Below are 6,883 nucleotides of genomic sequence, written 5' to 3'. Positions count from 1 at the left end.
ATCTGTTTGCAAGCTTTGCTTTCAGATTGTCTTGCACTTATTTGGCCATGTCACCAAAAGAGTGAAATTGTCCCCACCCTCTCTGGACTTTCTTTACTGTCAGTAACCAACCAACTGCTTCTCCTAATGACTGGCATGCTTTGCAGCTAGTAAGATGCTTTGACCCTGAACACTGCCAGGATCAAATGACCTAGGATATAATGCTCTAGCAGATTTCCTGGAAGTCAAGGCAAGAAAACAGGAAAATGTCTTTAACCAAATGTCGTGTTTTAAAATGAATGTTTACTTTAACATTGGTGTGGCAGGGCTGAGGCCCTGGCATGTAATTTGTGAATAATGTGTGTTTTTGTACCAATAAAGTTCTAAGTAATTTGAATGAAAGTTTTGATGGGATGGGGTTAAAAGGAATGCTGGGAGGTGTGTGTTAGTTAGAGAATGGTCTGAGATCAGCTGGTTGAGGGATGATTAATTTGCAAATGTTTGTAACAAACATGATTTTAAGAAGTGATGTTACCAATTATGTTAGCAGAAAGCTAACCCAAGTGTGGTTTTCCCCCTGCTCCACTGAATCCTGATTCCTAAAGTCTGTTTAAGAACAATTCAGTGTTATTTCAAGTAGCACTTTTATAGCTGGGATTTTATTTCTTTGAAGTAAATTAAAAATATGTGAAGGATTCACTCAGGTAACTCATCAAGGAGGCTGTTCTCTCTATAATGGGAAAATGAGAAAACAGCAGCTGTGACAAATATGTATTAAATGGAATCAAAATGGCCTGTCCTGTATTATATGGAACACATATAGAACAGCAAACAGGCACTCCTCGTCTGATTAAAGTTTTCTTTTTCAAATGTGTTGACGGTGTTATGGCAGTTTATTCTTATGGTCTGGCAAACAGTGGTACATTGTTTATACTCTTAGCATGTACAACTATTGCCAAAAGTTTTGCATCACCCAGAATTTAGGAATAAAAAATAAATAAATAAATAAGAACTATATTAACATAATTTAGATATTTTATTAATGTCATGTAATCAAAGAAACTGCAAAATTATATCGTAAAAGTCTACTGGAAGCCATAATATTAGTGCCATATTCATGTTAGATTTTGAAATGTCACATTTTTCATTTCCTTGGTGACACAAAAGGCTAGAAGGATTGTGGCAGGTTTCACAGTTTAGCAACAATGCAACCTTAGGTATCCCAGATTAGTGCTAATCGAGATCTGTGAAACAAGCTTGTAATGTCTGCAAACATTTTATACATAGAGTAATATAAGACTGAATTATACATAGTTACTGCATGTGCATAGAGTTATTATTGGCATAAACAGTTTCTTCCTTCAGAATTAAACTCTGCAGGGTCATCAGCCAGCTGTGTGCTTGTGTTCTGGATTCAGTGTCTGCACTTTGTATTTTATTTTATTTTTTTTATAATAAGACAACTGGTGAATTAAATCCCATCTGATGGAGACCATGTGGTGGCAGCTGTCTGAAGCAGATGAATCAATAAAAAAGCATTTCCTTCCTTTTGTGCAATCAATAGCCGGAGTCTAGGGACTCCATAGGAAGCATTAGATGAGCTGCAGCCAGCAGGATGATATTATAAAAGCCAAGATAAATAATCGGATATCTTGCTAAAAGGTTACGCACTGTGCAAACTGCAATATACCACAGTGACTGTATTAAATTTTGATTTCCTGAAACCAGAGATCATATGGAACAAATGTATTGAAAAATCCATGTACATTTTATATCCAGTACTTTTAGAAAAATCAATATACAATGTGTATAAAGTTTAACAGATGAACCATGTGATTGTGATTGTGACATCAGGATTATCTAATTACAGAGCAGGACTCATGTTTTTTTATATCTGTTTTTTACATAGAAGGATCAAAACTCAAAACAGGCAATCCATTTTGGATGATAACCTACTTCCTCAAATTCGTACACTTCGTAATGAGTTCCACTCGGACCTTCAAAATTCCACTCTCCCTTTTCAGAAAATATTGAGTTCATTCTACATCTGACATCAGAATACAAGTCTCAATTATTGAAGGGGAAAGTCGGAAGCCTTGTGAAATACCTAAGCAGTAGTAATGTAATGTGTTTGTAAAACGTCTCAAACTCACTGACACACCGTCATTGCTTTAGCTAAGTTGCTTCTTACTTTTGGGAAAGGTTTTAAAAGAAAACAGATTTTGTGGGTGGTTGGCATGACTATGTCTCTAAGACTAATATGCGGCTTCAGTCATTACTGGAAGAAGATTTTTCTATTCCTAGTAAAACGGTTGTGGTTTTACCAACCAGGGGCTGAACAAAAGTGCTTATTGATGTTGTGCTTCCTGCTATTTTGAAACAAACAAAAAGCACATTTTCCACTAAAATTGTATATCTTTCAGATTATGTTTAGAGCACAACAGCACAATATGCTAACAATATTACATTAGTGTTGGTTCATGAATTACTGGAAAACACACCCCATAGCTGATGCCTACTGTTATTTATGGTCATTGTATTCTTACAGAAAGCATTTGCTGACCCTACGGATTACCAAGAAGGACAAAATAACTGAATTGTTGCTGATATGTAAATCGCATCAGGGTAACTACTGATCTGCATCAGCTCCATTTAAATAGAACCCTGAGTGGTGCATTGCCATAACCAGCTTACATGCTGTAGTGTGAAAGTTAGAGGTTACTTCCACTTTCCAAATATTGTGATTTGCTTTGTAAAAAGAACTGTATTTAGATTTAACAGAAGTTAGGGCAGAATAATCTGTTAAATGTACCTGTGGAAGCTGTTTCTCACAATACAAACCTGCATGATTAAAGACTAACAACATTACTAGAAAACAGATCATGTTTTTTATACAAATCTAAGTCATTTTAACACACGAGCACACCCTAAGCTACAGAATTATTTTGTGTATGATGACGAGTGAAACAAACATTGCATGGGCCCCTCATAGTGCCAAAGTACCTGCAGTAAAGGACATATCATCATTACCTTGACATACATGGCTGCTCTATGGTGTTTCACCTTACCTGCAATTCTCTTTGTATCTGAAGACACTCTCAGGTTTCCCACTAAGCTAGCTGGTTCAGACAGGATAGACTTCATTGTGCAACAATGTGCTGTTATTGTTTAGAGCCCCACTTATTTACAGCGAATAAACTGGTTCTGGGTCGAATATTCGCACAAACATTGCTTGACATGTATTGTAGAGTTTGTTAATAAAAAGGCAGGGAAGAAAAGAATGCAGAGACTTTCTGCTGTCCAGACTACATTCACATATACAGTAGCTTATTGTAAGCCTGCTCAGAAATGTTATTTTCATACTGTACACTAAATGCTATTTGAGGATTTGGGATATACAAGCCTGGAAAAAGTAAGATCGTGTTTCTTTAATTTAAGAAAACAAGCAGCTGAATATGTTCGGCATTACTGGAGGGCCACTGTTGTCAACACCTGCAAGACTGGAGCAAAGGGGTTCATTGCGGGGAGCCATGCTTTCCTGCCTATCTCACTGAGCATTAATGGGATGCTTCTGGCACCCAGCGAGCTCGTTGTTCTAATGTACAGTAAAACACAGGATGAACGGGAAAAAAATCAGCAACCAATCAAATATCGGACAGGTAATGATGCTCAATAATGCATTAAAAACACAAAATATAATATATATGTGAGACATGAAGCTCTAAATAGGGCACCAGGCTGATTAATCGATCAGTTTAATTAAAGCTTGCAAAATAAATCAATAAATAAATAAATCAATTCATGGGTTTAAACTCTTGAAAAAAATGCCAAGATTCCCTATGGTGTATATTCATAACTTTCATTATTTATTGAATTTTAATAATTAAGCCTGAAACATCATGCTGGTTGTTTCTCTAACAGAGCCTTCCTTCTGAACCCATTTGAACCTTTTGATTCTCCCCGGACGTGGTTCTTATCCACACCGGATGTCCACATTATTTGCTGGGAGTCCCCTTGATAGTGTGAGGAGGTAGTGCGCTGCTTCACCGCAGTCCGCTCTGCTGACCCGGCGCGGCTAGATCAGCTCCTCATTTCCTTTTCCCTTTGAGATGCAGAACCAGTGGCCAAATAATAAAAAAAAAACAGTTACAGCATCATCACTCCTTGACTCAAAATAGGTGTCCATATATTGTTATTTCCTGTTGTGATAATACAGTAACTGTACTGTAAGGTAAACACTAAATAATTTGAGGATATCTGTTTACTGTGTGGTCCAGGTCAATAAAATCTTTAGGCTCTATTTTGAAGCCAGTGATCAGTAATATTTCACAAAACATCTCAGTTAAAATAAAGCGATCAGCTATATGAAGATGTGCTATCTACAAAAGAGGCCGAGTCATTGTCTGTCCTCTAAAGTGCAGTCCTGTACAGAGAGCCCAGGCAGCTGCTTAGCACACTTGCAGAGTAACACAGCTGCGCAGGGGTAACTAACTTATTAACTCTTTCTAATAACTATAACACAGCTATCATTGTATAAAGAAAGAAAGAAAATCTTAAACAGTTTGAAATAAATAGCTTTTCTTAATTGTGAATTAAAGAGGGAGAGTATGGAGTTGTATTTACCTGAATTGAATTTGTGTTGACATGTAAATCAGGGTAAATATTGATTCACAACAGCTCCAGTTAAAAAAAATAATATGATCCTCTTCCAGCTATATTTTATAACATTCAGATGTTAAAAATGGGATCAATAAAGGCCCTGGGGAAATCTTCAGTAGTTCACCTGTATTATTCTATTAAAGGCTCACTGCGCTTTGTGTCATCAGTGTCATGTCCCACTTATTTCAGGAGTTACCAGGCCAGGCAACATGTCTCACAATCATTGCATATAAACAGGAAAAGAAAAACATGAAGGGATGGATAAGGATAGGGCTCATTTATTTATAGTACAACCAGGCTAAGATTTATGGCACCAAAACAAAGTCTCTCTCCCTATTTAAGTCCTTGGTGCAAGATTTCAGTTGGGATAGTGTTGCCTAAAACCATTGCAATTTGTGTAAATGGCTGATAATTGAATCAGCTCCAGAGAACGTTTAACGATGTACTTGTTGCAGTGACGCCTGTTAGTAAAGGAATACTGAAGGATTATAATATTGTTTAACTGTTTATTGCATGTTGAGGATTGAGGGCTGTGGATGACGTTATTAACTAGAAGGGAACTAGTGGTTTATGCAGTTACAACATGCCGTATATACTGTACTAAAACCTCTTATAACTGTTGATTTGGGACAAATGAATATTCAATGTGGCTACCAGTCTTGGAAGCTATCATTTTGGGGGTACAATGAAGGGCGCAGTCATTCTCTTTTCTTCTGAACTTAAAAGCCCAATTCAATGAACTTTTAGCTGAGGAAAATCCTAACTCATGCCAAAATAAACAGACAAAGCACATGGGGACCATTTTTGGTTTGATTCATCAACACTATTGTGTTAATCTAATCTAAATTAAAATTGCTTTACATTGTCTTTGTTTATTGGATACATTTATAGTTTTAAAAAATACCCTTTCCCCCAAATAAAAGGTAATTGACACGACAAGCCCTTGATTTCCTGTAATGCTGTGCAGGTTTTAACATCACAGCACCAGCTCTGACTTTGGACAGAATTGAATGTGGGCCAACCTGACTGAAATCCTTGACAGATTAGCTCTGCTTCATTGGGTTTTCAGCATTCCTGGCCTGTGAGTAGGGATTTTGTTTTGTGTGGAAAATATTAATCAATTATTTAATTAGATAGATAGATAGATAGATAGAAAACTGGTTCTGTGCTATGAAAGATTGCGTTATCATGAGTGATCTGAATTGTGTCGATAATTGACTAAAGCCCTTTTCACACTGGCATGCTTTACCTGGGTCACAACCCGGTGTCATGCGGGTCGGCAACACAATTTCACACTGCTTTCAGAAGAAGCAGGGTTGACCTGGGTGGCAGGGGCAAGTACACAATGCACATAAGCAATGCCCCGGAAGCCACTTGTTACAGACACTTTCATGCAATGTTTTCTGGATTGAATTATCTGCCCAGACATTTGATTAGTGCAAATGTTTCTTTGTCCCTGTTGCAATCTGGCTCATGGTGTGTCTCAAATCAATAAAAATATGTATAAACAGAATAAACAGAAATGTTCCTTGCAGAAGTGAAACCTTCACGCAGGCGTGGCTGTTTGTTACTTTGTCTCCTTACGAACGACCATCATCCATTTTGTTTAGCTTGAATCGGATAAAAGCATGTCGACCCATTTCATGATGTGGGTCGCTGCAGACCCGGCTCAACTTGGATACGACCCCTGGTACGTGGTTTCATACTACACAGGATTGTAACTTGGGTAGCCAGAACTCGAGTCAGGACCCCGGTAGCAGCTCCAGTGTGAAAGGGGCTTTTTCCGAGGGATAATTATATTCAAGGTTTCACAGAGCACCATTTCGATTGTCACTGATATGGTCCCTTTAAAAAAGAAAGAAAAGGATATCCTGTTTAAGTATCTGGAGGATACACAGAAATCTGGCTTAAACATATGTATCCAGCATGCCAGTGCTGTAAGTGCTTCTGACAAACTTGAACCATTAAATAAATAAATGGGAAAAAGTCACGACAAGGAGCTATGGTAATACAGTAGTTACTAAGTCATGTCAAATAAAAAGACCAGGCGCATACTATATGGACATCCTGCACAGATAATTACAAAGGAAAATGTACATCACAATGCCTGCTATAAGGCAGTCTGGTGGGTCCTCCCTGGTCTCTTTTGGATATAGGCATTATACTTTAAGCAATTTTTTTTTTTTTTTTAAAGGATTGATTTTCCAAAGTCCAATTACATTGTTTGCAGGTTCACAAAACCCTT

The sequence above is a fragment of the Polyodon spathula genome, chromosome 5 (assembly GCF_017654505.1).
Source record: "Polyodon spathula isolate WHYD16114869_AA chromosome 5, ASM1765450v1, whole genome shotgun sequence".
Classification (NCBI taxonomy): domain Eukaryota; kingdom Metazoa; phylum Chordata; class Actinopteri; order Acipenseriformes; family Polyodontidae; genus Polyodon; species Polyodon spathula.
Note: the sequence above shows the minus strand (reverse complement) of the source record.